This window comes from Oryzias latipes, chromosome 13 (assembly GCF_053564925.1).
Source record: "Oryzias latipes strain Hd-rR chromosome 13, Olatipes_Hd-rR_3.1".
In the NCBI taxonomy this organism is placed as follows: Eukaryota; Metazoa; Chordata; class Actinopteri; order Beloniformes; family Adrianichthyidae; genus Oryzias; species Oryzias latipes.
In genome coordinates this window covers 25,333,080-25,345,550 of record NC_136249.1, presented here as the reverse complement: position 1 = coordinate 25,345,550, position 12,471 = coordinate 25,333,080, and the positions used below count along the sequence as shown (strand labels likewise).

The window sequence follows — 12,471 nt, the reverse complement described above, 5'->3', positions numbered from 1 at the left end:
GTTACAGAAAGTCTGGACTTTATCCTGGTTGAGGAAAATTTCTTATAGAGAATAAAAGCAAATCTATCATTTTTTAAACATATATAAGCAACTAACTATACCTAATATTTTTTTGCGCTTTTAGGATTTGATTGTGCCTAACAACCCATAGGAAAAATCTGTTGCTCATATGTTGCTTGATCTCGTCTCTTGAGATCAGTTTGAGCGTCTCATATTCGTATCATTCTGTGATCATTTGCTTCTGAACTCTTGCTCCTAAGGGTCCCTTAGGAGCAAGAGTTAAGCTATAATGAGAAAAGACATCACTGAGACAAATGAGGTTGAGTTGAGACAACTGTTTGAGCAATAATTAAGAAGTGGGAGAGACGAATCTAAGACGCTCATGAGACAAATCTGAGAAGAATGAGTCGTAAAAGAGATCTCATCGTTGTCTGTCTGATGTCTCTTTCATGTCTTAATCATTTCTCTTGAATGTCTAACCAAAGCCGTTAATGAGAATGATATTTGAGATGTATTTGAGAAAGAAAAGAGAAGTTATTTTTATAGCAGTGGTCGCCAATCCTGGTCCTCAAGGGCCACCATCCTGTAGGGTTTAGATGTTTCTTTGCTCCCCAGATGTGAATCAACAGGTGATTAACCACCTCCTGCAGAACTTGAGGAGGCAATTCAACCACTGCAGCAGATCTGTTAGAGCAGGAAAACAGCTAAAACATGCAGAACAGTGACCTTCAAGGACCAGGTTGGGAGACCACTGATATACAGTAACAGTAAAAACAATACTAGAAATGTAAATGCTTTACACTTTATTTGGGCAGCACCATCATCAGTACAGCATTTGAATTGTGGTAGCGGTATTAGACACTTTTTAAAATATTAAATGCATTAAGTACATGAACCGTGGCATACTCAATCTGGTTGACACGCTGGTCATGAATACTTCCAGATTTTAAACAAGACACTGAAAATAAAACATTATAAAAACATAAACATAAAAACATTCTCTGAAACTTGCAGACTATCAAATCCATGAACCAATTTGAGAACCGAATTAAGATAAAAAATAAGAAAAAATATGGAAGAGAAACCAGTCCGCATACTGTAGATCATAGCAGTTGCCTTAGAACCTGCTCTGCCCTACATTTGCTGACAAAGGCTTTCTTGAGCTTGGCCTCTTCAATTTGTTCCCAACCAGGTAGAGTGGCACATCTTAGGACATCAGCTGTAAGACAAGAACATTAAAATCTGGCATGAGTAAATTGATAATAGACCGCACATAACAAACAAAGATAACACTTCAAGCTAGAAGCAAACTGTAGTTTTATAAAAGCAGCTGCATAATGCTACCATAAGATTACGTTTCTGTCATCCCTAAAAGCAGCCACACGTCGCTAGAGAGGACATCTGTTTCAGTTAAAAGAATTGAAATTCAGCATACTATGGGCATTAACTATTTAACAAATAAGGTTCAAATCTGTTTCATTTTATTTTTCATGATACAGTCCAGATCAAACATTTAAGAAATGATCAAGTCATATTTTGCATGGTTGGCTCTTAACAAGGGAAAAATAATACCCATGTCTTAATTGGGACGCTGAGGGCTGATCGTGTCAGACGGCAAACTGTGGAATAAGATATTTCAACGAATATATATTATGGTATGATTAAGAATTTTGTGGTCAATATTTTTTGGATTGTTCAGAATATTTCCATTAGTTTTTTAAATTAGAGCACTTTGGCTTACGTCTTTGTTCTGTTTGAGACTGAAGAATTATCCCTTAGTGGTACAAAAGTAAAGGTTGGAAAAAAGTCTGTTATACTTAGAAAAATTCATAAAGCCACCCTTTAAATTGTATTTTATTTCTTTTAATGTGACACAATCTTGCTATTTAAATCAAATTACCCCAAAATAAGGATTTTCAAAGCTAAATTTTAGGTTAGCCAGGGCTGCTCATTCCTGGTCCTTGGGATCCATCACCCTGCCTGTTTTCTAGATCTCCAAGCCCTGCTAGCTGTTGATCAGCTCAACCAGATGTCTCCACATTCTGATTGAATGAACACACCTGGTCCAGGTAATCAGCTGGAAATCAGGCAGGCTGGTAGATCTCAAGGACCAGGGATGAGCAGCCCTGAGTTAGATTAATACAAGATTAATAAGAATAATTAACTGCAGGTCATGATTAACTAACCACACCCAAAAATGAATCGCATGACAGCACTCATAAATATGTACCTTTGCAGAAACTCCAGGGTTGAAGCCAGCTCAGTTGGATAATGACTGTTAAAGCAGAAGTAGCTTCTGAACATCAGGCACAGTGCTGCAATGTTGTTGTGTACGATGGAGCGGTCCCAACTGAGCATGAACCTCCTTGGGGAAAAGCAAGACTGTCCTAAAGACAGATCAATGGATAAAGTAAACATGTCACTCATGTACAGTGTACAAAGACAAAACCTTTAGAATAATTTAACATTTGAAACTTTACTTACCACATACAATAACAGTTGGAGTCAACAGCACCTGCTGCATCTGGACCTCGTCTGCATCTTCTACAAGGACATGGCATCCTCCTCATTAAAGTAGCAGAGCAGAAGAAAGCGCATCTCTTTAACATCTCATCTCTTCTGAGCAGCCACTCTGCTCTCCTTGCATCATCTGCAGGCTTTTAGAGTTTGGAAAAACGTCTTGCTTTCATCATTTCTGCAACAAGAGTGCAAACCATTTCCTTCCTTGTCTTGGGCCAGGTCTCTTTCCAAAGACTCTCCAAAGACTGCACAAATTCCTCAGAAAACTTACTCCATGGAATTTCAAAGCTGTCCTCCCAGTCAATGTATGTACAGTCCTCGGCTTCTGGAAGATGTGGACGAAGATGTGTGACGAACTTCTCGGTGACTATAACAAAAGTGATGATGATTGTGTTGGTGAGGTCTCAACAGATGACGATGTGCTGTTCTCTGGCGTTTGGTCTGCAACAAAAAACAAACAAACAGTATAAAGGCCCGTACACACCGGGACGAATATTCGCCAGGCGTTATTCGCCAGCGTTTTTTGTGTTCACACCCAGGCGATTTTCGCTGACGATGAGCCGAGTGAACATGCAATTTCATTCCCTGACATTAGATGGCGCTTAATGTAAACAGAAATACTCCTGTACACAAGGTGGCGCTGCGCAACTTTACGCTTCTTAAAGTCGCTTTTCACTCAGAAGAAGAGAGCAAGTATTTACGCCGGCGAAATTCGTCCCGGTGTGAACAGGCCTTAAGTGTATTAAGTTTATACTGTACTGTCAGTGTGTTACCATTCATATTCATATCCACTTCCGTGCATTACAAAAACTCATTTGTAAAATTTTGAGACTCACATTTCAATTTCCAGAAAGCAAGACGTTTCCGGGCTTGAACAGGTCTCAAAGCTGGCAGCAAGTCAGCCTCTTCTATGAATCGTAGATCGTCATACAACTCCATTTATTCCAATGGACTGCAAGTGTTCTTCCAGGATGTCGTGTGGCTCTGGTAGGACCTCCATAATGGCAGTGTGGAGGAACATGGGTTCTGATTCACTCATTTTCACGTGTAGAATTTAGATCACCTTGAATCAGAAAGGAAAAAAAAAACATGTACACACATTTTATACAGCACAAAGTAAGATCTGGAAAGGTTTTTAAATATGATTTATATGATTCACTAAAATCCTCCTACATATCAATGTTGACATTGTTGGCTTAGCTACATCTGTGCTCTCTAACATCTCCACCACTGACAGAGGGCTAAGAACATGTTTTCCTATACAGTACATACTTAAATTTTCAGATTATGATTTCTAGACATGTGAGCAGTTAATGATGACTTTACTTAAACACTTGTCCATAACCAGTTTCAAAAGATGACATGCCAGGCCAAACGTCTGCAGATCTTTTAAACAAGATGAAAGGTTTTTACATCGTAAAAATTGCACATACAGTGAAACTGCACATCTTGAAGTTAGCAATAATGGAAATGGTCTGTGGTGTCGTCACACTGTGATGGGATGAACCCTGCAGACCCTTAATCTTAACTGAAGAGCAATTAAATGTCTTCCAACAGTTACTTAGCACTCACGCGTTTGGAAAAAAATCGAGGCTCATTCTGTAAACTCTGCACTGCAAATAACTCTTCAATGACTCTATTTTTTATTTCAAAAAGCACAAGTTAACCTTTGTAAAATGTAATAATTACTTATACAGCCAAAGCCACCGCGAGTAGCCCAGACGTCTGCAGTATTGGCGGAGCTAGCTTAAACACCTTTAGCATTCAACTGAGTTCAGAGTTGGAAGAAAGAAATCGCAAACTTACCGTTCAAACTTCAAAGATTTTACTTGAATCTTTTCCAGACAAGCAAAAAATATGTTGGAGATTCATCCCACGGATTGTTAAAACGCAGAAAAAATACGACAAACGCTCGTCAAAAGTCTCGTTCTCTGCACTTCTCCCGCTTGCAGATTCCGGCCCGTTGGTGACGTCAACCACAGAGTTTTCCCTCCCACTGTGATCAACCAATCAGAAATCTGTGTCAAGTGAGGCTGTGATACAGTTTAAAATTCAAATCGCGTTACTCCAGGCTTCTGTTTGTTCAATATGATGCAGACTAAAATCAAGAAAACAGAAAATATTTTCAGCTTGTAAGGCTGCATGAAGGGGGATTTTTAAAGACAAAGATAAAGTAACTCAAACTGAACCCCATAAATCTGTACCACCCTAAAGTTGATTTATTTCTTTGATTATTTTTATTTGTGTATTTTATTTGTTTGTTTCAAATGTAAAATCTATTTTTTGTTCACTTTAAGGTGATCCAAATTTGATCCCAAATGTCCTTTATTTAGTTCAGACATCAATGTGTTAAATGTTTTATACCCACCAACATATAAGTGTGTGTATATGCACTTATGAGTGTATGCATGTGTGCCAGTGCATGCGTGTGTTTGTGTTTAACTAAACCTAGCATCATTAACCCAACATACATTCTTGTTCATTAATGTTTAAATAAGCAGTCAAAAAAAAAGTTTATTAAATTGACACTGCAACATTGTCTTGAAATTTCATGTTTTTTAAAAAGTTTCAAAAATATGTCTTTTGAGGACATGACTGTCTTAATGATTTAACTTTTTTTCTCTTGAAATTGTAATTGAGTTATATAAATGTGTAAGCAATAAACAACTTTTTTAAGTTAAGTAAAATAAAATAAAAAACATTATTTTCTCGAGATAAACTGTAATGGTGTCATCATGAGACTCATTTTAGGGCTTGTACTACTCTCATTTTTCTTTTTGCTGAGACAATAAAAAAAGAGGCTAAAAGAAGATCTAAATTATTGAGCAACGAGAGACAGAACCATTTATGTCTTTCACTGAGACGTAACTGAGATAGGGATTTGAAGTAAGGATATCAAATTGAGACATACTTGAGCGCAACATGATATGGCTCATTTTTCTCTTAATTGAGATCTGGAGAAGAGACAGTTGTGAGAGAATTTTGAGATCTCAAACAGTGCTCACTGTGAGACTTATTTCTCAGGAGAAATGTTTGAGAAGAATGAGAAAAGCAGTTTAGTCTCAAACAGTTCTCATTTATGTCTAGGAGACGTAAATGTGACAGAAACGAGATCTCATCTTCAGTTTTGCTTTGCTATGGGAAGCATTCTAAAACAACACTTGTAATGCTATGTTCACACTAGCCTCATCAATGGTTGCAAGTGACCACTTCCAATGAAAAGTCTATGTAAACTCATGCTCATGTGTGTTTTGGCCTTCCGTGTTTAAAACTCTGGCGTTCATGCATCGCTACCCAAGTTTTTAAGTCTATTTTCAGGCTATATGTGCAAAACGCACGGACATTGAACTTATGTTGAAAGTTAAACCAGTTGGACTTTGACCAATAAGGTACCGGTACTCGGATTTGGAAGGGATGTATGAATGGTGTCCTTTTTAATTAACCAACACATTTTCACTCCAACTTGTCATATATGGAAGCATCAGTAGGGACCCTCCTCCGTGTCACATATTGACACTTTAGGTGAGCCCAACTCGTCGTTATTCAACGTGCTGCCTGCTTCGATTAAAGGACTCCGGTAAAGTTTTACAGATTCTGATTTCTGCCTTAATAATAATAATAATAATAATAATACTAATCATAAAAGAAAAAAACAAGTATTTTTCTTTTTCTCCATATAGCCTTAAAGCAGCGCGCGATGCACTACTTTCACTAATCTGGCCTACATTTTTGTTGAAATATAAATCAGAAATTAAACTAAAACTTAAATTATTTTCATGGTTAAAACATAAATCTTACATTAGCGTTCAGGGATCTCTTATTTTCAGTAAGTTGAAAAACGACGAGTTGGATTCTCCCAAAGCATCAATATGTGATGCAGAAGGGTCTTTACCCATACGCCCATGGGTAGGGAGTTGGGGTGAGAACATGTGAGTTAACGGAAATTCCAACCGATTGAAAAGATAAACAAAATTTGACGCTTTGAGATTTCGCACCAAGCCTCTTCCAACTATGAATACTTGCGCTAGTATCCGGTAGCAATAGACCGGTGTGAACTCCATATTTCAAAAAGCACGTTCAAGAACCTGCGTTTAGCACAGTCTTGAACGCATAACATGCCCAGTGTGTACGTAGCATAAGATGGTCAGTACAACATAAAACACGGTTTTATAAAACAGAGGTTTTATAAATAGATAAAGATCTTTAAAAAAATGGAGAGAAAAAAGCAAAGCAGAGGAAACATTTCCAACAATTTTTGCTTCAAATGCAACATTTGAAGCAGCAGTACAACAAAATAAGTAGAATATACACTTGTGTGCTCAGTCATGTTTTTCCACTGTCTTTCTGACATTTGTATTCTGACGTGGTAACCTTTAGAAATAATGATTGCTGTACATATCCTTTCATCTTGAAGGCTTTCAGCCTTTCACAGCTGAGCTGTATATCAGAATGAGTAAAACTGGTAGAGCATGCTGCTGGAGTATGCCTTCTAATGAGAAGTTGTGCTTTTTTTCTGACAATGGAGCAGAAAAAGAAAAAAATAGGATTGAAATACTTGATTTGACGTGATGAATGCTGTACTTAGGCTCTGACTAAAAGCTGTGGAGTAGGTCAAAGACATTTTGAGTGTGCAAATGAAACCAAAACCTCTTTTTAAACTTTACTAGAGAAAAAATAAACGATGGAGGCAAAAATAAACATTTGGCTGACTTTAGTTGGCAAATTGCATTGGTTGGCAAATATACCCGAAGAGACACTCGTGGTACGGACACCTTTGACCTCTGTCTGTTAGCTGCAAATCCAGCAAATATCCCTGATCCAAGTTTGTCATCTGGCTTTAAGCCAGCCATGCTAACAGCCAGGTGTCTGGGTTTGCAACTTAATCTATGACATCAATGTCAATAGATGCTCATTGAAATGTAGTGACTCATATAGTACAAGGTGAGAGCCACAGGGGTAAACAGCTGATGATGTTTGTAATGTAGGGCAGAAAATGAGGGCACAGCAACACGATACATCTGAAAGAGTGCCAGTCAAACCTCTAAGTACCCAAAATGTGTTAGAAATATGCAGCTGTTCCTATACAGCAGCAGTAAAGGTCACTCCAAAACTGCATTCTCTGGTATATGAATGATTACAGAGTTATGTAACAATGATTACAGCTACAGTGAGAAGCAGCTGTTATTCAAAATTCCATTTTCTGCTTGTCAAAAGCAACCAGAAGCTTTACAAAAAGATTTATCTTAAGACTTAGCTGTAATATGGTTTGTGGCTTTTTATTTATTTATTTTTCTTGACCTATGACATTGACTGGATGCTGTTAGCCAGCCAAATCCTAGCTTACAGTGTTGACCTGGGCAAGGGAATTATTGGTGACATTTGTTGAGAAGCAGTGACACACAGTCTTCCTTTGTGGCACTCTCACACTGCCGTGTCCGACCTTACGTCAAGAGGACGTAGAGAAAGCAAGAAACAGGGGGTGAGCGTGATGGAAAACTTCAAAATGTCTTGAACTGCAACTTCTGATGTACTGTTTATGCAAAGGTGACATTGATTTCGCTTGTGCTTTCAGCAGCTGCATTTGGTCATATTGATCAATATCTCTTACTAGAACAGCATTTCCCTTAAGCTCCTCCGAGCAAGCCAATTAAGAGTGCTGCATGCTCTAATGCCGAATTTAAAATGTGCACAAACACAATCTTCCCCACAGTCCCGTTAAATAATGCATACGGACGATATATTATTATACAGTGCTTGCTACCGCAGGTCTCACCAGCCCTATTAAGACATTCTCTTCTGAACTGGGAAACAATGGACAAAAAGTAGCGCGTTTAATGCGCCTTTCAATCTTGCCTGAGGCATTAGCAGAAAGATAATGCCTTTGTGAATTAGACCAGCAGAATGTGCCACAGTAACTGGAGATCATTTAGTTCTCTCTTATTGATTAGTTGGTCAGAAGGTTGCACAGCAGGCCCTTCTTTAAAAGCCCCATGCCTTTTAAAAAAGGCGGTAATCCACTCCCCATAAATCCCCCACCCCAAAAAAAGAAAAAGGGTCTGAAGCTTCAAGAGTTAAATGGATTTTAGAAGTTAAAGACTGGAAGACAATTAAATTAACTTAGTTATTTCTGATGTACATAAAGGTTAACACGTCAAGTTACCTGTTTAACTTCATTTTTAATTTATTTTGAAGGGTGTTTGACTTGATCAAAAAGGCCTTTATACGCATAATCAAGCAAAGCAGTTTAGAAGCAAGAGGACCCTGAATATTATGTTACTAAGGCTTGCAAAGATTTTCATTTTGATTTCTTACTTTCAGTAAGAGGATGTGCTCATTCTTGTTTGTCACTCAGAAAAATCAGACTGATATCACTAAAACAAATGTTACTGTGATTATGCTTACCCCCAACCTGGTTAGTAATACGTAAAAATTAAAAAAAGAGTGTGTTTACAATAATACCCAACCAAACACTATATATATATATATATATATGTGTGTGTGTGTGTGTGTGTATATATATATATATATATATATATATATATATATATATATATATATATATATATATATATATATATATATGTGTGTGTATAAGGCATTCCGAATCATAAGGCAAACTGTCATTTTTTGAAAAAAACATTAAAGCGTTAAAGTGTGCCTTATTGTGTGGAAAATGCGCCAATCTGACTGTTCAAACATAGATATATTGTTGTTTATTTGTAATGATTTAGCTTTGCAGATAGGCTTACATACCCTAACATCTGGAAAAAAAAATCCCTTCCATTTTTAAGTATTGTACACAAAACCTCCCACAAACTAACAATTTTTATAATCTACACTTATTTACAAAGAGATTAATATATTATTGTTTACCACATTTGGCTAAAACTTTAGATTCTCCCTGTTTAGGTTTGTGCAGCTCCTGACAGCGTTATAACTCTGAACTACTGACGACTTTCTCCCGCAAATAGATTTAAGGCTCAGCCTGGCAGAAATATGGTGCAAATAGATATTGATTAGTTTTTTCCAAGACTAATGGATCCAGAATGTGTCCCCTGTGTTTTCTGAAGGTGGATTATTTGTGTTCTCATCAAGTTTTTTTATTTGGTGTTTGATATTTATCCCAAATGTTAATGATAAGTATGATTAACTGTCATGATTGTGTAAAAGCAAGAGTTGTCATAACCTGATAATCAAGAGCCTACTCTCTTTGTTTGGCTGTAATTTTCTCCAACAAAGAATTTGAGCATCTTAATCAGCACATTATTACACACACAAGGGCAAAAGCATTTTTAACCAGGGATGATTTCATGCTGTAACAGAGCTTGTACTGTTGTTCAGCATTAATTAAATTTTCCACTCTTGTTTGGAAAACTTTTCACTTAAATTGATGTTATGGCAGCCATTTTTGTGCCGTTTGTAGAATTTTTATTTCAGTACGTGACAGTTTTCTTGGCAATCACATTCCATTGTTCCCACGCATCTACACACTAATTTTTTATTTTTATTAGATCACATAAAACAAAACACAAATTTCCAGTGTTTTGGAATGCAGTGGTTCACTTTGATACGCACGCCAGTATTTGAAATGTGTCAGTTTAGCTATTTCTTGGGGACTCATCATTCTTTCTATGTTTTTTTTTCTTTCCCCTGCCTACAGCATCCACTCATCTGCACCACTCTGTCAGCAGCTGTGGTATCTGCATCACCAGTATCTCTATCCCTAACAACCTTGGTAAATTTGAAGCAGGCAGAATTCTTCCAATAGGTCTGACCAAGGCTAAATCAATGGGGCAGCTCCATCTATAAAAAAAAAAAGAAAAGAAATTAGATACAGCTACAACAAAATTAAATATTCATAATCTATCCAAACTGTTTGCTACACAAATTGTATGGATTATATATAATGTATGATAGGGGATACAGTTTATGTTCAACAAATGCAGTTAAATCCCATTTCTAAGAGGAAATGGCACAGAATGGACGATCAGTCAACCATTACAGTCTCACTAAACCATTAAACATGCAAATCTCTCCCTTATTTTTATCTGCCATGCACTTTGTTTTACAAATGAGATTTTGTCAACACAGTTGCCTTTTTTTTTAACTTTGTTTGGCGTTGAAATGTCATCCTTTTTGGTCACTGCATTCTAGAAAATTTCCCCAGGCCTAACGATATTGAATTATTTATGTTTTTCATTTTTATTTATACATTAATTTTGGTGCACGCCCTGTATGAAAGCTTCATAGTCAATTTTTTCTGTAATCAGTGTTCCCTTAATTCTTGTACGTTAAATTAACTAATACTACATTTATCGCTATACACTTCATTTCTGCAATGCCACCAAGACTATCTAGGTAATTCAGGTACTTGCTGCTTTTGCTAGAAATTACAGAAACCTTAGAGAAACATTTTACATATATTAAGATTGTGAAATTCCATTGAACTCCATTATATGATGTTGTATTGCCACAGTCAGCCAGACACTGTAATATTGTTTAAAACTTGAACTGCTTTATAGAGTAAGAGCTAAAGCACTATTTCAAAGAGGATTTCTGTCAAAACCTTTTTGAAGAGGCTTTTTTCCTCCACTGAGGCTCTGGCAATATCCCAATAAATATATCTTTGGTATTCTTGGAATAGTGCCTCATGTGAAGTGGATGGAGTGTATGCTCTGCTGTATGCAGCTACTGCCAAGTTATCATGCAGCCCTCAGACAAATATAGTCTCTCGGATACTAAATGGTACAATCACCAGGCTTTACTTGTGCTTATATCTTTTGGAAGGCTTGCCTGTCATATACAGATATTTGAATGGATTGTTTTTTTCAACAATGGTTTTTGATACTTCTTGGAAAATAGAACATCAGAAAATGCAATGTAACCCTTGTGCTATCTTAGGCACTTTAACATTGGGAGTTGGGTCATCTAGACCCACTAGACAGTGCACTGAAGCTTTTTTCTTCAATGATTTGTGATCTTCACTGGTGTCCATGGATTACATGAAATCTTTCCACCTTTATCCACCTTTGTCATGGTAGGGAGAACACGTCAATATAAGGGTGGGGTCATCTAAGATAGCACAAGGGATATTTTCTTGAAGACAAATAAAATAAACATTTTAAAATATTACAAATAGCCTTACCCAAACTACTAGTGTCTATATATTTTTGATTTTTCATCATTTTTAATGCCTTTTAATTATTTTAAATGTACAGATATGTTGTTTGTAATGTTTGTTGTGGTTTCTAACTTGTTTGTGAAGCTAAAATTTACTGCTTTTTTTTCACACACGCCTGAGATTTTTGCCATTTTGACAATGCAACTATTTTTCAGCATGTTGCACATGGAGGGTTGGGTGTTAAAATGCAGTGAGTGAAGTCTGACAATCTGTTTTTCTCAGCGTGATTATAAATCTGATCACCAGAAGGAGCTCAATTCTGTTGGTCCAGAAAAAACAAACTAGCTTTCTCTCTGTGGGATTCCTCCAGTCAGCTGAATTCTGCCAAATGTCTTCATCCAATATGTGTTTCTTCCTTTAATTGTAAGTACTGAGAAGTGATCAGAATGTCTCACAAGTATGTAAGCGTTTAGAATTTAACTTGCTCTAAATGTACAGTGAGGTTCCAGAGTTTAGAGTTTTAATTGTCCTCTTTAATAACTTAATATCCTTAAGTTTCTACACCAAGAATGGGATACAATATATCTTTATAAATCCAACGATAAGATACAGTGAATGTTTGTTCCTATTTTCCCATGTGTGGATCCCTCAGTGAAAGTCCGCACTTGGAGCAGGTAGATGACCTTTGTGATGAACTGGTCAAACAAGACGTCGACCTGCTGAAATTTTCCAGCTGTAACCCACCAGTACTTGCCTGTCAGGCTGGGTTCTGAATTGGCATCGAAACATTTGTCAGAGGAAACAGCGGAAGGTCAGTGGCACTTCATGTT

General features: G+C 37.0%; 1 protein-coding gene and 1 long non-coding RNA gene across 5 annotated transcripts in view; one reads left to right on the top strand and one right to left on the bottom strand.

Moving 5' to 3' along the window:
• The window catches only part of lrfn1 (leucine rich repeat and fibronectin type III domain containing 1), a 274,781-nt gene that overhangs the window by 119,587 nt on the left and 142,723 nt on the right, over positions 1 to 12,471 (top strand). The gene's annotated exons all lie outside the window — the stretch shown is intronic.
• LOC111948426 (uncharacterized) lies at positions 788 to 4,859 on the bottom strand. 2 transcript variants are annotated; one of them, XR_013647060.1, is made up of 7 exons: positions 4,327 to 4,859; positions 3,357 to 3,583; positions 2,792 to 2,961; positions 2,485 to 2,695; positions 2,231 to 2,387; positions 2,061 to 2,126; positions 788 to 1,219 (listed from the first exon to the last, which is right to left on the bottom strand). It is a non-coding gene; the product is annotated as an uncharacterized LOC111948426 (long non-coding RNA). The 2 variants fall into 2 exon arrangements; XR_002874430.2 differs by lacking the exon at positions 2,061 to 2,126 and having other exon boundaries at positions 4,327 to 4,846.